Here is a 15,152-nt window from a genome sequence, read left to right as displayed (position 1 = left end):
AATTACTTAGCATGTCCACTAGGTTCCAAATATCTATCAGTTTCCTTCATATTACAAAATTTCATTCAAGTAAGACCAACCTTGGGAGAAAAAAAAAAATCAATTAGATTCTTATATCTCGATTGTACACTTCACAGTTCAAAAGAGACCAGAAGCCAAAGTTAAAACTGGCTGCGAAGTAACACACTAGTCAATCACATCATACAAAAAATTTAATTGTGATTAAAGAGTAACACCTTCAATATTGATCATAAAGATGCACCAAATAGAAACATACAAAGAAACAGGTACTGACTTGTACCTAGTATAACAGAGCACTTTTAGACAGGAGGTGGTAGAGTCAAAGCCCAATCCACACTAACAGGTACCGCTACTCAGTTGAAATTAATGTAATGTGTACATAGATCAGTGGGTTTATTGAAAGGTTGAAATATGGTCAAGCACTTTGCTTGTGGTTCAAATCCCATTTTTGTAAGCTTTAATACATCCTGTATTTGGATAATATAGAGTTTAAGTAATGAAGAGATTGAAGTTATTATTAATATTTTTAGCTCTCAAAACAGGACTGCAAGTGGTTTCTTTAGTTTTAATATACAATTCAAAGAGTTTCAATGACTACCTGCAACCACGCGGGAGTAGCCTGAGACTGGCAAGAAGTTTAACATTTTCTGCAACCTTCACACAGTGAAAGTGATGTTCCTAATATCATATTGGGTCTGTCTGAGATCCAGGCAGTTTTCTCAGTACATGCATTTCGTCACTTCCCATTAAAGTCACAAATGAGATGATAAATTTGACTGCTGTCAGAATTCTGTATCTGATAATCTACACAAGCTGCTAACATTGTAGAATGCAGCAGTTTAGGAACAGAGGAACCCATTAACCATTTTATTAGGATATTCCATCTGCCATTAGCCTAGTGGTGAACTGAATTCAGCATAAATGTCCACTGCACAGGATAATTTCCTCACAATAGGTATGTCCAGCATGCACAACCAACGAAAGTGAAATTGTAATTTTAATGCATTTTCAAATTCCAGATATCAATTCATCTAAAAATATCTTTACAATATTGCTCTTGGCTGGTTGTGCACCTCTGAACATTCTGCAACTCTACAGTTAATATTCTCCAAGATCTCCATTGCCATCTAGGTGAACAACTCTGCTATGGAAACTTGTTCTTTCCAGCATTACTTAGTAATTGTGTGGTAAATGCTTGGTAACTGTCATCAGAGATTTCCAGATACGACATTGAATTAACTCGCTAAATCCACTCGATATTCTTTTGAAGCATATGTTACAAGTGTTCTTATCTCTCTTCTTATGAGCTATACACTATGCCATCATGCCATCTTAAGTTCATTCTTGTACTCATCCTGATTTAAAAGTAGACTGCATAATCTGTCTTTCACATAAAAGAAATATAGTCACTTGTATAGGAGGGAAAGGATAGACTTCTGATTAACCATCACATCCGAGCAAGTTAGATTACAGTACAATGTGAAACAGTGTCTATTATCTTGTCTGAATTTGTTAAGATTTAGGAAGCTGATGCTGTTGTATAATACACTCCTGGAAATGAAAAAAAGAACACATTGACACCGGTGTGTCAGACCCACCATACTTGCTCCAGACACTGCGAGAGGGCTGTACAAGCAATGATCACACGCACGGCACAGCGGACACACCAGGAACCGCGGTGTTGGCCGTCGAATGGCGCTAGCTGCGCAACATTTGTGCACCGCCGCCGTCAGTGTCAGCCAGTTTGCCGTGGCATACGGAGCTCCATTGCAGCGTGGACGTGAACCGTATGTACATTTGACGGACTTTGAGCGACGGCGTATAGTGGGCATGCGGGAGGCCGGGTGGACGTACTGCCGAATTGCTCAACACGTGGGGCGTGAGGTTTCCACAGTACATCGATGTTGTCGCCAGTGGTCGGCAGAAGGTGCACGTGCCCGTCGACCTGGGACCGGACCGCAGTAACGCACGAATGCACGCCAAGACCGTAGGATCCTATGCAGTGCCGTAGGGGACCGCACCGCCACTTCCCAGCAAATTAGGGACACTGTTGCTCCTCGGGTATCGGAGAGGACCATTCGCAACCGTCTCCATGAAGCTGGGCTACGGTCCCGCACACCGTTAGGCCGTCTTCCGCTCACCCCCCAACATCGCGCAGCCCGCCTCCAGTGGTGTCGCGACAGACGTGAATGAAGGGACGAATGGAGACGTGTCGTCTTCAGCGATGAGAGTCGCTTCTGCCTTGGTGCAAATGATGGTCGTATGCGTGTTTGGCGCCGTGCAGGTGAGCGCCACAATCAGGACTGCATACGACCGAGGCACACAGGGCCAACACCCGGCATCATGGTGTGGGGAGCAATCTCCTACACTGGCCGTACACCTCTGGTGATCGTCGAGGGGACACTGAATAGTGCATGGTACATCCAAACTGTCATCGAACCCATCATTCTACCATTCCTAGACCGGCAAGGGAACTTGCTGTTCCAACAGGACAATGCACGTCCGCATGTATCCCGTGCCACCCAACGTGCTCTAGAAGGTGTAAGTCAACTACCCTGGCCAGCAAGATCTCCAGATCTGTCCCCCATTGAGCATTGACTGGATGAAGCGTCGTCTCACGTGGTCTGCACGTCCAGCACGAACGCTGGTCCAACTGTGGCGCCAGGTGGAAATGGCATGGCAAGCCGTTCCACAGGACTACATCCAGCATCTCTACAATCGTCTCCATGGGAGAATAGCAGCCTGCGTTGCTGCAAAAGGTGGATATACACTGTACTAGCGCCGAAATTGTGCATGCTCTGTTGCCTGTGTCTATGTGCCTGTGGTTCTGTCAGTGTGATCATGTGATGTATCTGACTCCAGGAATGTGTCAATAAAGTTTCCCCTTCCTGGGACAATGAATTCACGGTGTTCTTATTTCAATTTCCAGGAGTGTATATAGAGCAGAGTACAGACCTCAGTTTGATTTATAATTTAGTGTTCTAGTATTTTACTTCCACTTTTTTTTCTTTCTTTTTGTAAAGAGCATCCGAGAACAACTTAATAGGAAGTTTAAACTAGTCATTATGCTATTTTTGTGAACTGGGGTTGACATATAAAATAAAATAATTAAGAACAAGTACCTATATTTTCATACTGCTTCTCTCTTTTCCATTAATCCAGCCACAAATGGCTAGAATGACATGCAGTTACAAATTGAGGTGAAAATCTCTGAATTCCTATTGTTTCTGTTGATAAATCATCTAACTTCGGTTAGACTAATTCAATCCAATCATTTTTATCAATCCACAGTCAGTCAAAGCCAGGTTCAGACCTGCAACCATCTCCATGTAATGTTTTGTTATTAATCATTTATCTATAGAGATCTCAACCAAATGTTTCCCTAGTCATATTCTATACAGTAGATCTTCCAATAATGACAACTCATTCTGTTTGCAGGAAAGTTTCTATACCTGCTTAGAACAGATTAGCTTACATTGCACATTATTATTGTGCATTATTTCATGTAGTATTTCTTCTTCATAGATTCTTAAATGTAGACCCAACAACTGAGATGTTGCATTTCATCCACATTAGTGCTGTACAGAATCTAAAAACTGATTGATTAGTTCCACCTAATTTTTGCACAGTTACATGAACCAGGACAATATAAGTACTCTTTTTAAGCACAATGACACTGGTCTGACATTACAAATCAGCACTAACTGCTAACTCCCATTAATATTTTTTGTCTATACTAGATACAGAAACTTTACCTGTTAGTTACCAAATTCTGGTCTTGTGATAATCTATGACTGGCCATTTCCTGTTATGCTCCCAAATATGAGCCCTAATTTCTCTTATCTTCATAGTCTACATGCAAGATGTATGTTGGCAGCAGTAGAATCATTCTGCAGTCAGCCTGAAATGTTAGATCCCTAAATTTTCTCTGTTCCTCAAGAAGAACATCACCTTCCCTTCAGGGATTCCCATTTGACTTCCCAAAGTTTCTCTGTAACACTTGGGTGCTGTTCGAACCTACTGGTAACAAATCTAGCAGTCCACCTTCAGTTTCATATCATGGTGACCATGCAGCTCATTAGAATGAAATTACAATTAAATGAATACCCCTGGCTGCATACAGGCATTGATACAAATCAACGGGGACAGTTGAAAATGTGTGCCCCGACCGGGACTCGAACCCGGGATCTCCTGCTTACATGGCAAACACTCTATCCATCTGAGCCACCGAAGATATGTCTGAAAGAACAGATACCATATTTATACATCTATATATAAGGCTCACTGGCCATCTGACCATCTTCTTCTGTGCAGATGCACAAACAGTGCCCGAACTCTTCTGGGAATCGGCAAAAAGCCAAGAGTAATGAGTGTAATGGGCAGGGGCACTACAAATTTAGTGCAGGACAATAAGTTGGGAATGTGGGTCTCAGAGGAGGCATGCCAGAGGTAAGTCCCTGCAGTCACACTATCCTCTGTGTCCTCAATGGCTCAGCTAGATAGTGTGTCTGCCATGTAAGCAGGAGATCCCCAGTTTGAGTACCGGTTGGGGCACACATTTTCAACTGTCCCCATTGACTTACATCAATGCCTGTACGCAGCTAGGGGTATTCATTTCACTGTAATTCCTTCCAGATATTTAAATGATGCGATAGTCAAGCAGGTCACCACTAATGCTGTATCTGAACATTCTGTGAGAAAAGAGCAAGCTGAGATTCGCATTGTGCTGGGCTCGAGATTTGCAATAAATGCTAACTAAGCAGGGGGTCAATGCTTAATATGAGGTGGAATCCAAAATTTTCATGACTGGTGCTGCCATCTGGAAAGTAGGAGTAGTACATCTTTGCATCGCTAAGTGACAAGAGCCGCATATCCGATGAGTCAGCGTGCGGAGTGGCATTCAGTTGGGAGGACGTGTTCCATGTGTTTTGTCTGTAGCAATTTTACGATGGATACGCGAACAGAACAGTGCATGTGTATCAAATTCTGTGCAAATCTCAGGAAAAGTACTACAGAGACCCTTGCAATGATTCAACACGTGTTTGGGGGACAGAGCATGAGCCGTACGCAGGTGTGAGTGGCATGCTTGGGTTCAGGGCCTGCCATACAGACATCGAAGGTAATGCTCACACTGGAAGGCCCGCACAATGTCAGACATTGTTGCCAAACTTCAACAAATGGTTCATATGGATCGACGTCGAACCATTCAAGACCTTGCAGGTGAAGGGGGTATTGGTTATTGGACATGTCAACAAATGATGACTGATGAATTGGGCATGCATTGTGTCACTGCAGAATTTGTGCCAAGGATCTTGAATGCCGATCAGAAGGCAAAGCATGTTAAAGTGTGCAGACCATCATCAGACCACATCTGATGATCCAACCTAACTGTTATGGGTTATCACCGGCGACAAGAGCTGGATTTATGGTTATGGCCCAGAGACAAAGCAACAATCGTCCCAGTGGAAGAGCCTAGGCTCTCCAAGATCCAAAAAAGCGTGACAGGTGAAGACAAAGTGAAGAGCATGATCATCGTTTTCTTTGATACCAAGGGAATTGTGCACAAAGAATTCATCCCACCCAACCAAACAGTGAATTGTACACAATACTGTGAATTTTGTGATGGCTCCATGAAAATGTGCAGGGTTGACGGCCCGAACTTTGGCGTCAAGAGAACTGGTTGCTCCATCACGAAAATGCGCTCTGTCACACGCCCTTGCTCACCAGTACCTTTTCGGCAAAAAAACCAACATGGCGCACCCCAACAACCACACTTGCCAGATTTGGCACCTTGCAACTTTGTGTTATTCCTAAAACTGAAACAAGTTGAAAGGCCGTCAGTTCAACACTCTAGAGAGGATTCAAGAAGCATCGCTGGCAGTGATAAACACCTTCAAAGAACAGGACTTCCAAAAAACGTTTGACCAGTGACAAAAGCGCTGGGACCGATGAGTATGTGGGGATGGGAACTACTTCGAGGGTGACCATTAGCCCAAAGGTAAGGTTTTCAACAGATGGCACAACAAGTCTTGAAAATTTTGGATAGCACCTCATACTACTTTCTGCAAAAATCAATTGGTATTATTTTGGTCCTTGTGATTCATTACTTTTCAACTCTTTCTGTTATTTTTCAATGCCAGTGGCAACCTCTATGTACTGCATATGTGAGTGTGTGACAAACAATATTAGACCTGTATGATCCACCTGTAGGAATATTTTTTTTAAATGTAAAGTTTAAAACTTCAGCATTCCTGTCACTGTCTTCTACCGCCACATCAGGCTGATCAGCATGTAACTGAATAGAAGCCTTCAACCCATTAGCAGTTTTACTTAGGTTTTCAGGATTATCACCTAGATTTTTCTCTAACATGTGACAATGGAAGTTCCAGTATGCTTCAAACATCAATGTTTTTACAGAAGTGTAAATTTCTGCTGACATACCTGTTGATATTCCTCTGTGCAACCAGAAAATAAGTTATATTGTGGAACAGAAACAAAACTAGTGCAGACACAGAAAAACTACTTACTGGAAAAAACTACAAATCTTAAACTACCTTTTCACTAACATGTGTCATGGCATAGCATATTTTTTTGTGTCTCTTTCTCATACATAGGAAGTACCAGTTCCATTAAGATTGATTGTGAGAAATTCTAAACTGCAATGCTATTTCATGGTAAGTCATAGTGTTATGATCCTTCAAATTTCAATGACAGCCACATATAAAGTCGAAGCACTAGCATCACTGCAGCAGGCGTTGTAGCTGCAAATGAAAAACTAAGTGTCTGACACTCATTGGAAAATGATAATGGAGCATTGAAACAAGTTGTTCCCCAAATAGAAGCAGGAAGGACACCATTACTACACAGTTAAAAACACCCAAGAAAACTGTACTGCAGTACTACATGTAATTCCAGTAATGGACCACAGTAACTGCATCAAAACACTTTTAAAATGATTCCAGCTGTATACTGACTCAACAGGAGACTATTTCAAATAAATATAGTGATTTTGTGAATATCACCAACTTATTTTTCACAGCTGCAGTCTTGATGGAACTGGGACACACTGTGTACAAAATTGCCATCTGTGGTGTCAACCATGTTTTAACATTCTTATTTGAATTTTTGAACAGCAAGGTACAGTGTCAGATGTAAACACTAAGGAAGTCAGCAGGAATGAGGTCAAAGCTGTACAGACAGTGGTCAAACAAGTTATAGCCGAAGTACTGTAAGAGTTGTCATGACTTGTTCGCAGTATGAGGCTAAGCATTGTTATGAATGAGAACAATACTGTTTGTGAGCTTTCAGAGGCACTCCATTCTGTATTGCATGGTACTTAGGAAACTGTGTCTGATAAACATAAGCATGGACTGTTTCACCTAGCAGCAAAAATGCACCGGTCAAATGCTGTATTCATCCTAAAAGACTGTGCACAAGGCTCTGAGGTGTCAATAATGATTTCAGTTTAGACTTCAGTGATGACGCAGTGAGCCTCCAATCAACTGATTGTCATTTCCATTGAAGGGTTTCATAAGCGACCCAAGTCACACCTTTGCTCATTTTTGACACCCAACTAGCACACACTTTTTAAAATTTAGTTCTTCAAGAAAAATTTCATGAATAAGTCATCTCTAAATTTGCAGGAAGTTCTTAGGTAGCTCAGATACTGTGAACTTATGGTTTTCCTTTACGAGTTCAACTGCATGAACCAATTCTTCACCAACAGTCTTAGTTTAATCAGACAACAATAAAATTAACATTATATGAGCTAAATTGCTGTTTCATTAAACAATAATAAATAACATTTCATGGTATCATTCTGTTGTCACACACAAGTGCTACCCCACAGTAAAGACCCACTCAAAACATTAAAGAGCACTGCCGTCACTTATTTGATTACTAATTATTTCTTATAACTGTCTCATTGTGGGATTGTGCTGCCAGCTTTAAATCTGGATCATTTTCTTGCACAGATCATAAATTTTCTCTCACCTAGCTTACTGTTTATTTTATATTACTGCTGCTCACTTGGGTATAAGACAATACAACTTACAACTGTATCAGCTCAAGCAAAAATGAAGGAATAGGTACTTCATATTTAACTGATAGGAAGCAAAGGGCTATGCCAGACAGTGCATGGCTGTTGTTGTGTTGAATCTTTCTAGAGTGGGACAAATTGCTACTGGCATTCCATACGGTTCAATTCTGGGCCACTCTTGTTCTTGCTATACACAAAAAAGCTTCAACTGATGATGCAGAAATAGTACCCTTAGCTGATAATTCAAGCATCATAATCTAATCCGGCCCAACAAAACTGCAAGGACGAATATTTAAATATTGAAAAGTGTTATTGATTGGTTCCTGGCAGATGACATATCACTTGGGGGGGGGGGGGGGGGGGACACACCCACACAGTTCATTCAGTTACGAATTCTGGACAATACAAGATATATCCAATAATAACAATTCAAGATGAGGGAAAGGAAATATGTAAAACTAATCATTCAAAAACCTTATATGTGAATACTGGTCAGAACTTGGACTGGAAATTAAATATAGATCTTCTCGAAGACATGATTTCAGCAACATTTGCTCTAAAGCTAATCGTTAATTTTGGTGATGAAAGCATTAGAAAATTATCTCACTTCAGATAATTTCCTTCAATGATGTCATATCAAATACCATTCTGAGGTAGCTCCACATATAGGCACGAAGTAATCATTGTACAGAAACAGGCAGTAAGAATAATACCATGTGTCCAATCTCTAACTGCATGTCAGAAACAGTTTAAACAAAATCAGGTTTACTAACAATAGCCTCACAATACATTTATTCTATTATGAAGTTATAATAGTGGTGATGAATGAGTTACAATTTGAAAATGACAGTAGCATTCAAAAATGTAACATTTTGACTAAAAATAGCTTCACTATCCATAACTGAACCATACTCTTCTGCAAAAAAAAAAAAAAAAAAGGCAATGTAAGCAAACAAACATAGAAGTGTTTCGGCACTTCCCTGGTGAATTAAAGGGTTAATGAAGGGTTTACAAACAAACTGAAATCATATCTGCCTGACAACTACTTCCACTTCATAGATGAATTTGTGATTATATAGTAGGGACTTAAGTATAGGGTTTGTTTTAATTTATCAAATTTTGTTTCAGATTAAGATTTTAAAAAAATCCAACTTTTAACCATGCTCCTCACAGAGAAAATTTATGCTATTTGTAAACCTTTTAACATGTTCCACCTCATGTCATTCTGTCACGAATACGAGCCAAACTAAACTGTGAACAGAAAAGTATTTATTGCGTCTTATTATCAAACAGCAAATGAACATCTATATACTTTGCTGGCAATTTAATATTAGCTCTGAATAAAAAAACAATTTAGTTTGCTAACATTACAGATAGACTTTTCATTCCACAAATCAATCTTGAGGATATTCTCAAGGCTGTAGAACATTCAATATAAGCAGAAATACATAATCTACCTTTATAAAAGTAGAGATTTGCTAAATGTCCTTCCACAGACCGTAGGTGGAATAATCTCAAGGAAACAGATTAAATAAACAAAAATTAAAACTTTTTCATTTCAATATTATTACCTAAATTATCACAAACACATAAATGCACATACGCTGATGCACCTAAGGCAGCTTACAACACTTACTTACACAGATCATATTACTGCACTGCAAATTTGTGCAAGTTAGATTTTATGTTTCACTCACATTTTTTTGATACGATTCACAATACTGTCATGTCAAAATCACAATTAAGTCCCAATCCAAAGGTAGGGTCATCAACGAAATACAACACTCGGCACTGGAAGCACATTTATTCTGAACCAATGTACAGCCAGAACAGAACTGACCTCCTGGATGGAGAGTACTGCTATTTATACAAAAATCAAATATTGCAGAATGTTAGTATTTACACAGACTTCAAATATTCCAGAAAATACAAACATAAGATATTTCAAGAACCTTCCAGAATTTATAAATAGTGAATAAAAACTAATTTCTGGTGCTTGAAATTGAACTGGTGACCCACAACATGCCAGACAGGGGCACTAACCACTGCACTACACACTCCACAGTTTATCGCACTGCTCCCTCTCCTAGAGAAGTGGTGAACTGCTGTTTCAGAATTTCTCATGAGAGCTGACTATATCCCCCTGCATCTAGATTTCATAAATGGTCCTCTGCATGGCAGCACCGATGGATCCCCATGTTCTGGTTGTGTTGTTACATCCTCTTCACTACAATGAACATTGAAGATAGCGCTTCCCATCAAAGCTTCATAATTGTTGAATGGTTCTTCAGTTTCCTTGAACCTCCCGATGTCTATCTGTGCCTATGAACTGAAGTAGAGCTTCATAAGGAGGACATGAATGTTGTTGTGTGCTTTTGTCTTTATAACTAAGGGTCATAATCCTTGACTTCAGAAGTTACGTCCAACAAGTGGCAGATACTATATGGCCCAAAGTAGCACTTTAGTAGCTTTTCCAATAGTCCAACTTTCTGCACAGGCATAAAAACCCATACCAAGTCTCCTGGACAGTATCTCATTGGTTGGTGCTAGGTGTACATTATTCAGAGTTTTATTCCTGAGCATCCAGGGACTTTATGAGAGCCAGCTGCCTTCCTTCTTTAGTCCTGGTGACAACATGTTTCATATACTCATCCTTAGTATCATCCGCTTGCAACAGGAACAGAGTATCCACTCTTGTTTTGGCCCCACAAACGTGTAGCAGAAACAATGGTGTGAAGCATGTTGTGCTTTGCATTGCTGTGTTCTACACGAATGTCACAATGGCCAGTACTGCATCCTAATCTCTCAGCTCAGCATCAACATACACTGACGTCATATTTGCCAACATCTTATTGAAGCATTCTGTGAGGCCATATATCTGTGGATATGTGAATGATAGGTAGTTATCCTGTAGGTGATGTCACAACATGAAATTATCCATGATACTAGTCTCAACTGGAAAATTTTCCATGGTTGGAGATCATCACACAGAGTGTCTCATGTTTCAAAATGATGTCTTCTACAAAGAACTTTGCCATTTCTGGAGCTTCTGTAACCAGCACAGCTTTGGTGATAGCATAGGGGAAAAGCAGGCAGTGGAACTATTACAATCAATTACTTTTTGTGACCTCCCAGGATGTTTATACTGATCCAGTGGAATGGTGCTGCTGTAGCCAGGATTGGTACCAGATGCCACAGATGTAATTGTGGAATGTGCTTCCGTCATTGCACTTCTTACAGTGGCTCACATAGTATGTAGTAGATCAATAGAAACCTGGCCAACGATTCCTGCAACTGAGTGTCAAGAATCTTTATGGATCACAGGTAACCAGCAGTTGGGAGTGTCTTGGAAATATTTCAAGATCACTGTCTGCAGATGAGCTGGGATGACTAGGAACCACTTCTGTCCCCTAGTAGTTCTTATACAATGTTCTGATTATTAATTGGAATCCTCCTTTAGTAAGTTAATCATTATTAAAGGCTTTTATTGTTTTCAGCAAATCAGAAAGCACTTTGTTCATCAGCAATGTCATTTAATGCAATGACGACGAATTTTGCCAATCCTGCTGTGTTCCGCTGAAGGACACTGAATCCTTGTAATTGCATTTGTTTTTGTATACCATTGTGACATCTTACTCCTGAAGCTTCAGTCCCTATCTAGTCTGTCTGAATGATCGCTCAGGCTCATCAACCAGCATAGAGAATGGTGGTCCGTCACAACAGTTAATGGTTTGACACAAATATCATTGGAACCCAATGATGACAAACTACTGCAAGGCACTCTTTCTTGGTTGTAGAGTAATTCATCTTGGACTTTGAGAGTACTCTGAAAGAATGAGCTATCACTTTTCAGTGCATTCCTGAATTTGGACAAGAACTGCTCCTATGCCAAAACCAACAGCATTTGAGTGAAGGTCTGTCTTGCCATTCTCTTAGTACAATGCTAGAAATGAAAATGATGATAGCACCTCTTTAAGGCAAGGAAATACCTTTCTTGCACCTCATTCTAGGAAAATTTGGCATACCTCGGCAGAAGTTCTTGCAAGGAACATGCCTTAGTGCACAAACCCTCTATGAATCCTTTTGAGAAAACTTCTCCCATCATGAATGTGTCGAGGAGCTGGAAAATTTGTGACTTCTAATTTATTTTCTACCATTCACTAGGTGCCCCAATTTTTATTTTTTGGGTGAGGAAGAGGCTCAATGTATCTCGCATGCCTAAAGACAACTGAGAATGGATGAGAGGTGCTATACCTGGAATTAAAATAGATGTAAAACCATAGAAGAACTAAAAGAAAGACACAGGGAAATGTGATTGGCTGACCATTTACAAGAAACATGTGTGACCCCTGTAACACTGTTAACACATCATGACTATCTCCCTAAAATTTTAGGAAACAAGTTGGGAAAAATCACCAAAACTTTAAACTCCCACCACATTCTTGCGAATTTTGTCTAGAATACATGGCAGATATGTTGGCAACAATGCTGCTGGCCTCTGGTCAGAAAATAAAACACAGTGAATAAAATGTGGTGCACAGCTATCTGTATGCCACAAAACACCACATACTGGAGCAAAAATCAATGCGTCATAGGGCTGTGGCCTATGCAAAGATGAGTAAAGAGAACCTTGCCCCCTCTGCGTATCTGGAAGGAGGTAAAACACTGCAGCACTGTAGGCTTTACTTGAGAGAGCTTATTGTCTGTCACTTCCTCCTACTCATGTTCCCACTGAACTAACTGAGGCGCACAACACACCTCCTTAGCTGCCATGTCTGTCCTTTTGTTCCCCAAAATACTCATGTGCGCTAGCACCCAGCAGCAGGACACCACCTTCCCCAGCTGTTGCAGCCAGGGAGGGGAGGACGAGGGATGTCCTGGATTACTTTATCAGCTGGATACAAGCGTTCCAGAGACTGAAGGACACTCAGGGAGTCAGAGCAGATGAGGAATTTAGCAAACATGCCATATTTGATCTGTTCCAGCATCCTCAAGATTGCAGATAGTTCGGGATCAAATACAGTGAACTCTGGAGGCAACCAAATCTTGAGGACGAGATCGAGGAAAACAACAGAGTAACCATCAGAGTCCTCCTATTTGGACCTGTCTCTAAGACACCTAAGGAATTGTGGTGCTCATTTGAAATGTCAAAGAATATTGCATGAAATACGGAAGCAGGAGTGTAATCTCTCGTGTGCTACACTAAATCTGAAATTGCTCTGGGCCTCTGCAGTAACAAGGTTGGCAGTTCTGTAACTGCCGATGGCCAGCCTGATAAACTCATGGTGTACAGCATAAATGACTTTCAGTTACAAAGGGCTTGCTGCTTCATATGCTGTGCACCTACAGCTCTATGAAACTGTCTGCTCCCCAAGATCTGTGGCTAAGACACTTCAAAACGTTCAGTGCCTTCTGTGCCCTTGCCTTCGGGTGTGGTAACCATGACAGCTTTGAGTAAAAAAGAAGCTAAAAACTGTATAGTGTCTTAAAAAGGGAGAATGGTGTTCCAAACACACAATTCAGGTAAATTAAAAATGACAAAAACCATTAAAATGAATACACAAACATCTCTGCAGAAAACATAAAAACCAGACTTTTCAGCCCACTCCTCCATCCTCTTCGCTGTACGTTGTAACTGACGAGTTGCTGTTATAATGATGGAAGAGAAAGAGAAAACTGCAATATCATCCACAAATAAGGAGCTTTGTACAGGACTCCTTACCGTAGGTGTGACACCATTTACAGCTATAGGAGGGTAACACTTTTAAAACACTGTCTGAGGAACACCATTCTCCTGCTCAATATGATCCAACAACAGATCACCAGCACGGGACCTAGAAAACCACCACTTGAATATGGAGAGGTGGCCATAAAAGCCCCACTGATGGAGTTGCACGAGAATACTGTGTTTCCAAGTAGTGTCACCTCACTGATGTCAAAGAATATACCTATATAATGCTGTTTACATAGGGAAGTCTGCCGAGTAGCTGCCTCTAGCAGGGTCAGGTTGGTCAGGTTGTCAACAGTGGACCAAAATCTCCAGAATCCCGATTGACAGTGGCTAAGTGTTGTCTGGTCACTATGAACCAGACCACATGACGGTTAACCATTCACTCTCGAGTCTGTACTACACAGCTCATTAAGGACCTGCAGTCTGAACACTTCATCACAGCCATCAGGAAGTTCATATGTTCTTCAAATATCTTTGAAAAATGATGACGTCATTCACATAGTAAAGACACATGATCCATTCAAGATATCAAAGTAGATTGTCCATCATATGTTCGAAGGTAGTTGGAACATTAATAGTCCAAATGGCACAATTTTAAACTCATAAAGACCACCAGGAGTTGTGAAAGAAGTCTGTTCACAGTCAGTTGCTCCTTTCAAGCAGTCTAGGGTGTCATCAATATGCAATAATGGGCAGACATCATTCATCGTGATTTTGTTCAGTCATTGGCAGTCGATGCAGAAACACCATGTGCTGTCCTGCTTCACAAGAACTGCAGGAGAGGGCCAGAGACACACTGGAGATTCAATGATACCCCTTGCAGCATCTTTTCCGCTTCCACTTTTCTTATCCATTGTTCAGTTGGCAATACTCTGTATGGAGAATGGCTAGTTGGTAAGTGACCCACAGTGTTCATAAGGTTTTTGTTTTGTGTTTTGTTTTTATTACCACAAGCCACTTGGTTGTCTTTTCTTCAGTCCAGATATGAAAGCATCCATAAAGTGATTTAGGTGGCCGTCTGTCACTGACGTCACTCCTCAGTCAGGCCAGATTCTTCCCTTGCATCATCAGTAGTGGTGGCAAAGCAAGATTCTTCTCTAATGACACTAATTTGCCCATCCTGGATTGGTCTGGCTGTCCCAATGCATATGCCTTTAGAGTAAGAGTTGTGGTTGCTGGTCCAAAGTTCTCTCTGGCCACCGACTATAGTTTGTTCGTTGCTGCAATGTATATTTCTTTTTTGAGGCTGAATACTTTTTACAACTTACAAAAGATTCATAGTTTAAATGAGCATCACAGTTGACGATTGGCATTCATCTTGATGGCAGGATAACCACGTCTTTAACGGCAAACTGCCAAGAG

At 40.8% G+C, this 15,152-nt stretch overlaps 1 protein-coding gene across 4 annotated transcripts in view; it reads right to left on the bottom strand.

The window, feature by feature from the left end:
* The window catches only part of LOC126320573 (hormone-sensitive lipase-like), a 126,768-nt gene that overhangs the window by 66,222 nt on the left and 45,394 nt on the right, over positions 1-15,152 (bottom strand). The window lies entirely within an intron of this gene.

Source organism: Schistocerca gregaria, chromosome 2 (genome assembly GCF_023897955.1).
Source record: "Schistocerca gregaria isolate iqSchGreg1 chromosome 2, iqSchGreg1.2, whole genome shotgun sequence".
Classification (NCBI taxonomy): domain Eukaryota; kingdom Metazoa; phylum Arthropoda; class Insecta; order Orthoptera; family Acrididae; genus Schistocerca; species Schistocerca gregaria.
Note: the sequence above shows the minus strand (reverse complement) of the source record. Positions and strands in the feature narration are given on the sequence as shown.